The 14,517-nt window shown below is 49.8% G+C and overlaps 1 protein-coding gene across 1 annotated transcript in view; it reads left to right on the forward strand.

The window, feature by feature from the left end:
- KHDRBS1 (KH RNA binding domain containing, signal transduction associated 1) overlaps positions 1-11,948 on the forward strand; it is a 45,996-nt gene extending 34,048 nt beyond the window's left edge. Inside the window, exon 10 of the mRNA XM_004591628.3 lies at positions 11,348-11,948. The gene's annotated coding sequence lies outside the window, so the exon portion shown is untranslated. The remainder of the gene's footprint in view (positions 1-11,347) is intronic.
- The last annotated feature ends 2,569 nt before the right edge of the window (positions 11,949-14,517 follow it).

The raw sequence follows: 14,517 nt of genomic DNA on the forward strand, positions 1-14,517 counted from the left end.
TTGTCACTAGCATAAGCAAACTCTTCCCTACATTTGGTTTTTCTCCCTTTAGGCAGTGACCTAGTGGTTAGATGCTGCTTGGCATGTCTGCCTCTCGTACTACAGTGTCTAGGTTCAAATCCCACCTGAGCTTCTTAGCAGCATATACCCCGGAAGGCAGAAGGTGATGCTTGAAGTACTTGGACTGTGCCAGCCGTGTGGGACCCCGTGTAGTCTTGGCTGTAACCCTAGCTCCTTGTTTTGGCCTGGCCAACCCCAGCTGTTTAAGGGATTTGGAGAGTGAACCAGATATGAGATAACCTCCTTTTTTCTCTTCTCCTTCCTCCTTTCTCTTGATTTAAAGAAGATTGAGATTTTGCGAGGGGGGATCAATGTCAGACTGGATTAACTTGAGTCATGTGCCCTTCCTTCAGCAACATTCAGTAAGAACTAATTCCTCAGAAGGAAGTTGGGGTATTATTATTATTGGATGTGAGGTGCCAAATAACCAGCTAGGCAGTGATAGCTTATTTTGCAGAAGAAACTACAGGCTTAAGTGACTTCTCAGAATTTTCCCAGCTCATAGACTCATAAGGAAGCCCAAGTTCCGTGTGTTGCCAGGCCTTGGGCTCTTGACTCCGGGCTGTACTGCCTGTAGCCTGAGGAGGGACAGTTCTCTGACCCTGAGTAGACCTTTTGTATGGCCGTTATGCTGTAGTAGAAGTGGGACATGGAATGTGACGAAGTAGATGTGAATCTATAGACTGCGTTATCTAGTGTCCAAAAAATCTTGTCATATGTGGAGAAGGAAGGCATGACAGTGTGCACATCACACTGATTGGCCCCTTTTAAGTGTGTACACATGGGTATGGCCAGCCAGTTTAGGGTTGTCTGTATGGTAGCCAGCCAGTAGTGTTCTTTCCAAGAGAACACTTGCCCCCAAAAGTTTCTGGTTTATATTATTAGGATTCCTGAACAGCCTACATTTTTAGGCTTAGGATAGCACTGAGGGAGGGGCTTTCACCAGGTCAGCCTGGGAGGCTGGAGTGCAGCTCCTCAGAGCGTCCTTTGAGCCTGCCTTCCAGCCAGCGCCTCTATATGCTGGAACCTTTCAGAAGGGCCATGTGTATGAAGTGTGGCTCTAGGCATGCAGGAATTCCTGCATTTGATAGAGCTTACGTGAATGGCTAGGGAATTTAGTGGGAAATTCCTAAATGCAGAGAATTTAGTCCAAACTGTTCCCGGGGTCTTTTAAAAAGAAATGTGTATGTTGTGTACATGTATCTTTAAGGTCTGCCACATGATGTGATAGGATACAATCAGGAAATAAAAAGGTTATGGTACTTCTCTCTCATCTTAACATAGTTAGCCACCTTTGTTTTTGTGGCCAGAACAGTGAAAATCTAATCCCTGAAGTGTGAGCACCACACACAGAATAGTTGACTAGCTGTAGTCCTCATAATATACCTCACATCTCCAGACAGCATGTTTGCTGCTTTGTGTCCTCTGACCTACATCTCCAATTTAAAATTTGGGCGAGTTTTTGGTTTGGTTTTTAATTTTATTTACTATATTGTAGGAAAAAGAGAGAGCACTCCCATTTACCACTGATTGACTCCACAAGTGGGCACCAGTAGGGCCAAAGCCAACAGCTTAGGACTCTATCCAGAGGCCCCCATAGGAACCCAACCATCTGAGACTGACCAGTGCATTCTGGAGGTAGCAAAAGCAGCAAGTTCAAGTCAAGAGCCAAAGCTGAGTATTGAACTCAGGCCCTCCAGTGTGGGATGGGAGTGTGCCCAACCACTAGACTAAAGCCCACAAGGACAACAGGTTTTTGTTTTAAGATTTATACTGTGATTTATACTTGGAAAAGTAGGCTGTGCTATCCATAGACTCAGGCCTGTTGGTAATGATCTGTGGGTCTGTGTGTGTTAAATATATAGCTTGGTGGGTTAATCTGAGTGTAAATCTAATTTTTTTCTTTTTTCTTTTGAAAATTCACATAATTTGGGCCCAGCGAAGTAGTCTAGTGGGTAAATACTCGCCTTGCTCATGCCAGGATCCCGTATAGTCACGGATTCATGTCCCCACCATCCCACTTCCCATCCAGCTCTCTGCTTGTGTCCTGGGAAAGTAGTCAAGGACGGCCCAAAGCCGTCCCATGTGAGAGACCCAGAAGAAGCTCCTGGCTCCTGGCTTTGGATCAGCTCAGCTCCAGCCATTGCAGCCGCTTGGGGAGTGAATCAGACAGAAGATCTTCCTCTCTCTGCTTTCTGTATTTCTGACTTTCCAGTAAAAAACAATAATTAACCTTAAAATATGAAAGATATATATATATCTCACAGTATATATAACACTACGGTGTAAAATCAGAAACATGTTTCTTTAAAAAAATAAATAAAAATTTTTAAAGTATATTCACCATGTTATGCACTTACATGAGTTTTCATTCAACAGTGTTTTAAGCGCCTCAGAAAGGAGCCCTGTAGCTGTTAGTAGTTGCTCTCCATCGCCCGGTGCCCGTCTGTTACTAAGCCTTTTCGTCCTAAGGATTTACTTTTGCCTTTTCTCTTTCACTGTCCATATTTTCAAAGTTCAGCCTGTTGACATCCTGTGAAATGCTTCATACTTGTGATACAAAACATGGCTGTGTTGAAAAGCAGCTGGGGCACGCTTTGTAGAACAGTGGGTCAAGCCACTACTTGCAATACCTGCATTTGCATTGGAGCACTGGCCAAAGTCCCAGTCCTGGCTTCCCAGCCCTGATACTTAAAGCTGTTTTTATATTCTCCGTCTTTCCCTCTCTCTCCTCTTCAAATGAATAAGTTTTTTAAAAGCAGCTCATTCATTTGAAACAACTCTTAAAGATTTATTTATTTTTTTATTACAAAGTCAGATATACAGAGAGGAGAGACAGAGGAAGATCTTACGTCAGATGATTTACTCCCCAAGTGAGCGCAACGGCCGGTGCTGTGCTGATCCGAAGCCAGGAACCAGGAACGTTTTACAGGTCTCCCACGCGGGTGCAGGGTCCCAAGGCCTTGGGCTGTCCTCTGCTGTTTTCCCAGGCCACAAGCAGGGAGCTGGATAGGAAGTGGAGCTGCCGGGATTAGAACCGGTGCCCATATGGGATCCCGGGGCATTCAAGGTGAGGACTTCAGCTGCTAGGCCACACCGCCAGGCCCCTGACTACCTCTGTTAGCACAAAAGAAAGGGCACAGCAGGGTTTGCTAAGTGGTACTGTTGCTTTGACCAGGGTTGAAGTGAGCAGTGGTATAGAAATCTGGGGTTGGACCAGGCTCAAGGGGAGCAGATGCTCCACTTCCCATCCAGCCCTCCATTTTCAGCCTAGGAAGGAGTGAGGTATAGCCCAAAGATTAGGGACCCTGCACCCATGTGGGAGATCCAGAAGCTTCTGGCTCCTGGCTTTGGATCAGCTCAACTTTAGCTGAGCTGTTATGACCATTTGGGGAGTGAACCAGCAGATGGAAGATTTTTCTGTCTCTCATTTTCTCCATAAATTTGCCTTTCCAATGAAAATAAGTAAGTCTGGGCCCAGCACAATTAGCCCTACTGGTTGAATCCTCACTTTGCATCTACAGGATCCCATATAGCCTCTGGTCCATTTCCCGGATGTCTTGTCCCCACCCATATTGGGAGACCTGGAAGAGGCTCCTGGCTCCTGGCTTTGGATTGACTCAGTTCCAGCTGTTGTGGCCACTTAGGGAGTGAAACAGGAGAGAAGAACTTTTCTCTGTCTCTCCTCTTTGTAAATCTGATTTTCCAATAAAAAGAAAAACTAATAAATCTTTAAGAAAAAAAGTCTTTAAAGCATTGGTCCTCCAAGAGGCTGAAGAAATGTTTTAAGATTTATTTGAAAGGCAGTTACAGAGAGAAGAGACAGATCTTCTATCCTCTGCTGGATTCCCCAAATGGCCTCAGCGGCAGGAGCTAAGCCCATCTGAAGCCTGGTGCCTCTGCCAGGTCTCTCATACAGATGCAGGGTCCCAAGGACTTGGGCCATCCTCTGCTACTTTCCCAGGCCACAAGCAGGGAGCTGGGTAGGAACTGGAGCAACCAGGACATGAGCTGGCACTCATGGAATGCCAGCAGTTAGAGACGGAGGAAGGCCCAGGATGCTGGTTGTTACCTATTTCTTTTGTTGCTTGTGCTTTTTGTCTCAAAGTCAGGAAGGTTTATATCCACAATTTTTTCAGAAAGTTCCCCCCTCTTTTCTTTTTAAATATTGATTTATTTTCACCTACCTAAAAGGCAGAGTGAGAAAGATCATCTTCCCTTCGCTGCTTCATTCCTTAAGTTTTCAAAACAGCCAGGACTGGGCCAGGCAAAGCCAGGAACCCAGAGTTCCATCTTCATCCCCATATGATGGGCAGAGACCCAGACACCTGAGCTCTCATCCGTTGCCTCCTAAAGAAGTGAGGTCGGACATGGGTTATCTGGGGCTGGCACTGAACCCTCTGGCACTCCAGCATGGAATGCAAGTGTCCCTGGCAGCCTAACCTGCTCTACCACAATGCCCACCCCACTGTGGGAGGCTTTTAGGTGGTAGTTTTCTGGTTTTAGGTGTGTTTTCTTGTTTTGTTTTTTGTTTTGTTTCTCGGCACGGGGGTTAATTTGTTTGAATGGCAGATTTACAGAGAGAAAAGGAAGGAGAACTTATCTTTGCAGGTTCACTGCTCATATGGCCTCAATGGCCAGGGCTGGACCAAGTCATAGCCAAGAGCTTCATGGAGGTCTCCTGCATGGGAGGTAGGAGCTTAGACACTTAGCCATCTGGCACTGCTCCTCATCTAGTACTGCTCCTCCTATGCTGTTAGCCCAGAGCTGTCTCTGTTATCAAAAAGACTGCTGTTTCCCAAGTGCATGATCATGGCTCCATGATCAAAAATCAGCTGAATGTAGATTTATAGCTCTGCCTTTTAAACTAAATCTTACAGTGGCCAGTGCCATTTGAAGAAAGTTGTAGCTGCTGGGTGCCAAATCTCAGCTGATGAGATCACTAGGCTTCACTGGGATCCTTAAGTGGTGAAACTGAAATTGGATAGCAGGTGAGGAGACAGCAAAGCATGCTGTTGCCCCGGGTGCACATGATGCTGCTGGCTGCCCAGGTGTGTGTGAGGCAGTTCTAGCTGCCATACCTAACCCTGGGGAGTTCTCCAAAACCCAGACTGTGCTCCAGTGTGCTCAGCCCTCACCATCACCTGTTCTCTGGCTGTCGCCACTTCTCTTCTACTTACTTCCCGTCTCTTCTCCCTTCCCTACAGTGTCCATACAACTTGGAGTGACTTTCCAACAGTTAGTGCTAAGGAAGCACTCAGCCCTCCTTACCTGAGGACCCTGAATTACTTACATAGCCTTGGGGTTTGTCCTTGCGCTCTCTCCCCCACCTGTTCCCAAGGTTAAAAATGAAGTTAGAGAGGCATCAACAGCTGCTTGGGTTTTCTGACAACCCAGAGTGAAGCAGTCTGGTGGTTTTTTGTTTCCATGGTTGGCACCCAGAAGCCTTGGTGCTCACAAATAGGCACAGTGCTCATGAACCAAACGAGCAAAGAAGGGATAGGGCATAGGGAAGAGGGTGTGGTTTGGCTCAGAGTTTTGAAACTTAATGACAGCCTCCTGGCCTCTGACCTTAGCGTGAGCTGCTGTTGGCTGACAGTGCCACTGGTCTAAGTAGGCATTTGAATTTGTTCTACTTGTTGTATTTTCAATATCTCATTCACTGTTCTTGACACAATTTAGAAGGGGAAAGTGAAACAGGGAAGAGGGGCAATTTGGCTAAGAAAGTGAAGAAAATGTGTGTGCCTACTGTGTGTTGCTGTTAGTGCTAAGGAAGCACTCAGCCCTCCTTACCTGAGGACCCTGAATTACTTACATAGCCTGCTATAGGCTATCACACGTGCACTCCCAAGAGGCTGCTATTGTGAAACAGATTGTGAAGTACTATAAAGTAAAAATTGTTCCCAGTTCAGTAGACAGAGCAGCTTCCTTTCCGCTGTTGAAGCATCTGTTGTTATCCCAAATTTCTAGAGAGAGACAGAGATCTTACATCCACTGGTTCACTCCGCAAATGGTCATATCAGCCAGAGCTGAGCCTATCTGAAGCCAGGACGCATGAGCTTCTTCTGGGTCTCCCACATGGGTGCAGGGACCCAAGAGTTAGGCCTACGTTCCTAAGCTGTAAGTGGAGAGCTAGGTGGCAAGTGAAGCAGCCACCCAGCCACTGGACATGAACCAGTACCCATACGGGATGCTGGTGCTTGGAGGCAGGGGATCAGCCTGTTGAGCCACCACATCAGCTCTAGTGATGTCAGCTCCAATTATTTTTCATCCTTTTGAAAGGTAGAACAACAGAAAGAACAAAGTTCTTCCAGATGCTGATTCACTCAGATGCCTTATACAGCCAGTGCTGGGCTAGGGGAAAGCCAGGAGCTCAGAACACAATGCAGATCTCCAACAGTGCAAGGGCCAAGCCCTCGAGCCATCATCTGTATGTTAGGCAGCATTAGCAGGGAACTGAGTAGGAAACGCAGTGACAAGCAACAGGACTTGCAGCAACACACTGATTCCAGGGTCTGGTGGCCTAAGCAGGGGTTCACCTGCTGCACCACACCTAACCCAAGAATTACCAGTTTAACATGAATTTTTCATTAATGGCTTTAAACAAGATACTTGGAAATCTTAGGTGAGCTATCCTCACTGATTCTTAATTCCGTCACATCTGAAATGGAGACATGGTTTACTCCACAACCTTTCTCTGAAGGTGGAGTGATCAGACAGGCAGCAGCACATGCAGTGAGCCCTCAGTCAATATCGGCTATAAATAGAGGCTGGAGCAGAGGGGAATGCTGGTGTTGGAAAGCTGCAGATGAGGTGAAGGGAGCTAATGAAGACCTTCAACTAGAGTGACTTGAGCCACACCGTGTTGGCCATTGTGCTGGCATGTGGTGACAAGGCAAATGCAGAGGAGCTTGGAAGTGACGCATACCTCTTCCTTGGAGGACAGAGGACGTGTCCTCCACTCCTGACCTGAGGGCCCTAGGGCCCTGCCTTTTCACAAACAACAGTCGAGCAACGGGCTGTTTGAGGAGGAAGGGGAGGCCTCCCCTCCGCCATCGCTTACGGGAGTCTTTTCGTGTCCTGTACCTTTCACCCACCAGTGACTGGGAGACCCTAAGTCTAAGTCTGCTCTCGCAGGAAGTTGGCCCTAGGAGCTGTTTCCCCTTCCTGAACAGATGAGCTCTCTGCCCCTCTGTTTTAGCCCTGAATGCTGTGTGAATACAGTGTCTCGTGTCATGCAGCCGGGACAGCGAGGGCAGTCCTTTGCATCGAGAGATGAGCACAGGGTCTGACTACCATAGTTTGGACCCGAGACTGCACACGCTTAACTATTCAGCTCTGGAAATAGGTCTGTCCCTTCTAGGCCCCAGAGGAGCCAAGGCCTGGGGTGGGTACTGGGTCCCAGTCCTGCCATGGCCTACCTGCTGCCCTCTGCCCCCACAGAGGTAGCACTCAGAGCAGGTTGAACCCTGAGTGAGGGGATGTGAGCAGGTTTCCCTGACACCTGCGCTCCACTATCTAACCTCCTGGGCTTGAGGCCTGCTACTTTGTCAGAGCTTCAGGCTTTGGGCTGAGCATATGTTGTCATCCAATATTCTGCCCACTGCAGCTTCCCCCAGAATGAGGGAGATGGTCATATGGAAGGGACTGGCAGCCCTTGAGCCCAGTTGCAGGAGGCTGTGAGGGAGAAGTGGACTGTCAGCCCTTTTGTGCTCAGGCACTGCCTTTGGGCAAGGAGTGGGCAACAAGTGTCTTCATACAGATAGACCTGCTAATGTGCTTCTCGCCACTCCCCACGTGGGGAGTTTCCTCCTCTCACTTTGTCAATTCAAGGCAGAGTTGCGGAGGTCTTGAGACTGCTGGACAGAGATCATTCATCAGAGATGCTTATAAGTGGAGCATGAGGCACAGCGAACCTGTCAGTCCTAAACCAACAGCTCCATAAGACACAAGGCTAAAGGTGTCCTCAGTGCTGTGTTCATGGGCCTGCACTAGCTGCTGCCTGGTCAGCTCAGCCACCAGCCTCCGTGTCCACCTCAGGGGCACAGCCTCGCTTTCCCCGGCTCCAGGGTATGAGCATTGGGATTCAGACACATGGCTCACTGCCCTGGGGGGTCTTCTGGCTCAGCCTGCAGCCTTAGTTACAAGATGAGTGTTCTTGTTTGTTTTTGTTTTTTGGTCTTGTTTGTTCTTTTGGCTTTTTGTTTTTGTTTTTGTTTGGTAGGCATTTATTTAAAAGTGAAAAAGAGATCTTCCAATTGCTGATACACTCCCCAGGTGCCCACAGCAGCCAGGAATGGGCCAGGCTGAACCCAAGAGGCAGGGTTTGGGTTTGGGGTGTTTCCCCTGTGTGTCTTGCCATTTCTGCTGCTCTCCTGAGCCATGAGCAGGGAGCTAGGTCAGAGCGGAGCAGCCAGGACCTGTTGGTGCTCCAGTATGGGATGCTGATGCCACAGGCGACAGCTTAGCCCGAAGACCACAGTCGCAGCCCCTGCATGTACCTCGGAAAAGGCAGGCCTTACCCTCCACAGTACTGCTCCGTAAGCTGCTCTTCCTAACTCAGTACAAATGATCGCTCTGAGCTTCCTTTTTATTTATTTAAAGACTTATTTTTATTGGAAAGGCACATTTACAGAGAGGAAAGACCAAAAAAATCTGCTGGTTCATTCGCCAAATGGCCACAATGGCCAGAGCTGAGCTGATGCAAGAGCCAGGAACTTCCTCCAGGTCTCCCACATGAATGCAGGATCCCAAGGACTTAAGCCACTGCCTTCCCAGGCCACAAGCAGGAAGCTGGATCTAAGGTAAAGCAGCTGGGACACAAACTGGCACCCATGTGGGATCCTGGCACTCAGCGGTAGAGGATTAGCCTGTTGAGCCACTGCACTGGCACCTCTCCTTTTTAGCTATGCTAGTGTAATTTGGAGCACTGACTCTGATGGACACTGCGGGTTGCAGTGGCAAGTGAAGAAGATGAAAATGATCCCCAACTTCATGGACCTTACAGAATATTTAGGGAAATAGACATTAAACTGATAATGTCATTCATAGCAAACATTTTAGTTTTATTTTTGTTATTCAAATAATTCACTTATGGTAAGTCTATGAAAAGAGGGCTGTCCTGAGAACATGCCACCTACCTTCAGGGCTTTCCTTAAAGAGATGGTGGTTAAGTTAGACCTAAGGGAAAACCTGGCTAGCAGAGGCCTGGGGAGGAGGTTGGGAAAGGACATGGCACATAACGTGGGCAGAGAGTAGATTGGGCAGGTTCAAGATAAAGTCAGAATTGAGAGCTAAATTTGAGGACAGCCTTCAAGGCCACTAGGTCGCGACATGGCAGAGAACTGCATTCAGTTTCTGTTTTTAACACTTGCTGATAAATGAGTAGGGAATCGTTATTGGGGGACCTGTTAGAAAACTTCACTCAAGCCACGCAAGAAATGAGAAGGCTTTATAGTAGGGTTGTGGTGGTAATGTACAGAAATAGTGGGTTTAAGAACTAACAAGAGAGATCAACATGGGGACAGCTACCTGCAACACTGGCATCACAGGTGGGCCTGGTTCAATTCCCAGCTGTTTAACTTTCTGTGCAACTCCTCAGCTAATGCACTTGGATACACAGTGGAAGATGCCAGGGCCATAGAAGAACCTGAGGAGGCCCCTGACTCCAGATTAGGCAGCACTTTGGAAAGTGAACCAGTGGATGGAAGGTGGATTCTTTTTCTTTCTGCCTCTCAAATCAAGAAAACAACAACAATCTGTTTTCTGTCTCACCTGCTCTCTCTAAATCTGACTTTCCAATAAAAATAAGCCATAAATAAATAAACAATGTGAAATAGAATGGAGCCTAATCTGGTGATAAGGTACAGAAGAGGCTCTACTAAATTCTGTAAAAACTGGACAAGGGATCAGGTGGTAACACTTCTTAGGATTTATTTGTAAAGATTCTACTTTTATTGGAAAGGCAGATTTACAGAGAGGAGGGGAGACGGAAAGTTCTATCTGCTGGTTCATTTCCCAAGTGGCTTCAACAGCTGCAGCTGAACCGATCGAAAGTTAGGAGCCAGAAGCTTCTTCCAGGTATCCCATGTAGGTGCAGAGTGCCAAGGCTTTGTGCCATCCTCCACTGCTTTCCCAGGCCATAATTGGGGAGCTGGATGGGAAGTGGAGTAACTGGGTCCCACATTGGCATCCCAATGGGATGCTGGCTCTGTGGGGTGGATTAGTTAGTTGTCCTACTGACCCCTACCATCTTAATTTTTTATTTGAAAAGCAGATTTACAGAGAAGGGGGAGAAATATCTTCATCTGCTGGTTCAGTTCCCAAGTGGTTGTAATGGCTGGAACTGAGTTGATCAGGAGCTTCTTGGTCTTCCACACAGGTTCAGGGTTCCAAGGATTTAGGCAATCTTCTGCTACTGTCCCAGGCAGAGAGCAGGATCCGAACTGGAGCAGCCAGGACATGCGCCAACAGCACAGGTGGAAACTTAGCCTAATAAGCCACAGCACCGGCCCCTGGTGATAGCGCTGTGTAAGTGAAAGCACTACTTCATGTTTTAATCTGAGATCAGGTTCCTACAGGTTCCCCCAGATTAATTTGCATCTCTCCTAAGCAGCCCTGAGCATTCAAGGCTGGAATGAATCCATGAGACCCTGAGAGACAGAGCCCTGAACCAAGAAGCAGGTTGCTGATGGAACAGTGAGAAGAGGCAGGTCAGGGAATTCTGTCCTAGGAGACCTGCACCCTTTGGTCTGTCTGATTTACCCAAGGAGAAACTTTCTTCCAGACTTTTTTCCTTTTTTTAAACAAAGACATTTCATTTGAGAAGCAGAGATTTTCCACCTGCTCATTCATTCCCTAAATGCCGACAGCTGCCGGAGCAGGTGGCTGGAGCCTGGAGCCTGGCCCTCCAGCTCACCAGTGTGCCTCGGGTGTGTGCACAGGAAGCCGGAATGGAAGCCAGGGGAGCCCAGCCCACACTCCGACCCGTGCCTTAGGGAGGGTAGAAGGCACGCTGCTGTTGGTGGGCTAGAGGCCGCAGAGGTGGAGCTGATTGCTCCCCAAATCACTCAGCTTGGGTTGGCCAAGGATGGAGCTCATGGGCATGGGCTCCTCTGCAGGTCTCCCACCTGTGGGCATGTCACCCCACGTCCAGAACAAATCCTGTGGAGCAGTGCCACAGGGAGAGGAGTGTGTGAGGAAGGCAACCCGGCCATAGGAGTGAGTGACAGGAAGCCCTCAGAGTGGCTGTCGCACATGAATGTTCTTCTCCCTTGTGTTTTTGCAGCCGCCGCCGAAGACTCGAGCCCCGGAGAGCTAGCTGCTGGCCTGAGAGCCTGTGCTGAGCCCGGAGAACCCCCTGGGGAGAGGAGAGCAGCACCCCCCCATCCCTCTGGTTTACTCACAAGCCAGCCAAGATCCCAGAATAGAAACCTCAGGGTTGTAAGGGGCAGTGCCCTGTCAGTTCAACCTACTCCAGAATTCACATCGAGTGTCAAGGGCACCAACAGTATTCCCACCGGGCCACTCCTAAGGAGCTGTTCCCAGCCTGCCTGCTCCCTTTACTCAGCTTCTTGCGCAACTGATGGGAACACCAGCCGCTGCCTCCTACTCCCTCACCACACCCACGTTGCCAGGGCGGCTCTGGGAGTCCTGGGCACTTGCAGAGAGAGCGGTCGCCCCTGGGGAGAGGGAGCCGGCTCCTGGGCCCCAGGCAGGGTGTTCAGTCTCAGAGCCAGCTTTCTCTTTGCTGTTGAGGACTCCCCATGTCTGACAGTCCCCCAAAGAGCAGGTGACTTTTCTGCGTCCCCTGTACTACCATCTCGTCCCCAGCAAGCACCTGCCCTGCATAGCTCAATAAAGATTTGGTCCAGTGATGTACCACCCCACCTGGGGAGCCTCTTCACCTTGGGGAGAGCCAGAGCCCCCACTCTCCACCCCCTTCCACTCCAGTGGTACCAGGCTGGCTCTGTGTCCCAGCAACTCTGCAAGGACTGGGAAATCAGCTCTGTGACACAGACAGCTCAGGCTTCCTGGTGCGCTTTGCTAACAAAAGAAGGCTAAGTTCCCAGACAGCCTGTCTGCTCCCAAGCCTTGGCTTCGTTCCGTGATTTACAATGGGCAGACTGTTTAACCTCCCCGCGGGTTCTTGTCTGAGTGCTTGATGACTAGAAATAGCTAATCATTTATTGATTGGTTGGAGTGAACCAGGCACTGCGTTAAGCATTCCTAGGCACGGTCCACATGATTCTCGGATCCCTTCTGCTAAACACAAGTGAGGCTGAAGGAGGTAAGTGGCACACCCACGGGGAGAAGACCATTCTGCTTGACCTTCATCCATGCCCTCTGACCTTGTGCCTCCCACCATGAGTGCTTTGAGACCATGTAGGGTTGTGTTAGGGTGAGTGCGTCATCCAGGGTGACAGAAACCGGTTTCTGAAGTATGGAGCTCCTGCCCCTGCTGGTCCTAAAGGCCAAGGCCAGGAATAGCCACCATGGCAGCCCTTGCCTAGCTGCCTGGTCTCCTGGGCCAAAGACCCTTGGTCTGGTGTTTTGAGGACTGCTGCAGTTTGCAGGACAAGGGAGGGGTTTGCAGTGGGGAGCTAGGGCCACCAAGCGCATCCTGGCTGCAGATGCGAGGAGGCTCAGCCTGGCATCACTGTGGGAAGAACTTTCTGGCAGCCAGGCAAGGTGCAGGACACCCACTCTGAGTCATGTAATTTGCAGGAAAGCTGTTCATGCTGAAGCCAAGCAGATCTTACTCGAATCCCAACTCACTGTGTGTTAGCAGGGCCTATGTACCCCCACTAACTGATCCGAGGGGCCACTGGTACTGGTTCAGGGCCTGGACAAAGAAGCTAACCCCATGCTGCTTGGCTCCTGGCTTCCCCAGGGCTCTCACGTGTCATACGGGATGCACTGGCCTCGTGGGCTTGGCCAGCCCACTCAGCTGCCCTGCTTGTCATTCACCTCCCCTGCGAGCTGAGAAGGAATGAGGCCTTGGGACTCCTGTGAGCCATAAATATTGCAGCTGGGCCTTTCTGTGGCTGTTGCCAGGGAGATGGGCTCTCCAGGGACTGAGGTGGGAGTGTGGAGGAGGGGCTGGCAAGCCAGGGCCCGGCCGCAGGTCAGCCCCAGGAGTGGCTTAAGACCTGGCTGAGTGCCTGCCCGCCTGCCCTCTTCACAGACCCCTGAGCTGCCACCTAGGCTGCCAGGCTCAGCTGTACCCATGAGTGCTGTGTAATGCAAGGTCCATTGTCAGGGTCTCTGAGCGTTGGCTTTACCAAGATCCCTGCTAAACACTTAGCCCTGCAGGTGAGTGGAGAAGACAAAGGACGTTTGGTAAAAATGCTGTGACAACAGCTGCTGGGTTGGGATTGGAGAAGCTAGGTCATCCTGCACATTCTGATAAACCTAAAGGCAGTGGGTGCCACCGTAAGGCCTGGCCTGCATGTGGGCCCTCCACCTCCCTCACTACAGCCCCACCACCCCTTTCCACGTTGAGCTAGGGTGCCCAGGGATTTGGGCACGGCACTTAAAAGTAGCGTTGGTGACAACTTTTTGAAATATAGAACCCAGGCATGCAGATCAGCTCTGGCCCTCATCTCAACCCCCTCACCTCCCTTGTTCTTTCCTAAAGACCTTCGTCAGGATAGGGATTGAGCTGTGAGTTGTGGTAGCATGCCCCACCCCACAACCTCAGGATGAAAGGGGAAAGGGCTGGGCTCCAGCAGTGGCTCCTGAGTCCCCACCTTACCACTGAGAAGCCTTGTCCCGTGCTACGCCCAGCTTTTATTTCCCTTTGCGCTAGGTGCTCTGATTCCTTTGTCAGGGGCGCCCTCTGCTGGTTTCGATGTGCATTGCAGGAGCACAACAAATGTAAAGGCTTTCTGGGCGGGGCCATTCGCGCCCCCATAAGGTTCTAGCTTTTCCAGCTCACATGGAAAGTTGCTCTTTTTGGGGTCCGGCGCGGTAGCCTAGCGGCTACAGTCCTCGCCTTAAATGCGCCAAAATCCCATATGGGCGCCAGTTCTAATTCTGGAGGCTCCACTTCCCATCCAGCTCCTTGCTTGTGGTCTGGGAAAGCAGTCGAGGCCCAAATGCTTCGAACTCTGCACCCACGTGGGAGACCCAGAAGAATCTTCTGGCTCCTGGCCTCAGATAGGTGCAGCACCGGCTGTTGCAGCTGCTTGGGAAGTGAATCAACGGATGGAAGATCTTCCTCTATGTCTCTCCTCCTCCTCTCTGTATATCTGACTTTCCAATTTAAAAAAAGAAAAAGCTGCTCTTTTTCATGTAGCTCTCCCCATCTGTTTGCTTCATCATCAATCCTCACCTCAATGACAGGCTTCCAACTTTACAGATGTATTTAACCAGTAAGAAGTCTAAATTCCTGGGCCGGCGGCGTGGCCTAGCGGCTAAAGTCCTCACCTTGAACGCACTGGGATCCCATATGGG

This window comes from Ochotona princeps, chromosome 2, assembly GCF_030435755.1.
Source record: "Ochotona princeps isolate mOchPri1 chromosome 2, mOchPri1.hap1, whole genome shotgun sequence".
In the NCBI taxonomy this organism is placed as follows: Eukaryota; Metazoa; Chordata; class Mammalia; order Lagomorpha; family Ochotonidae; genus Ochotona; species Ochotona princeps.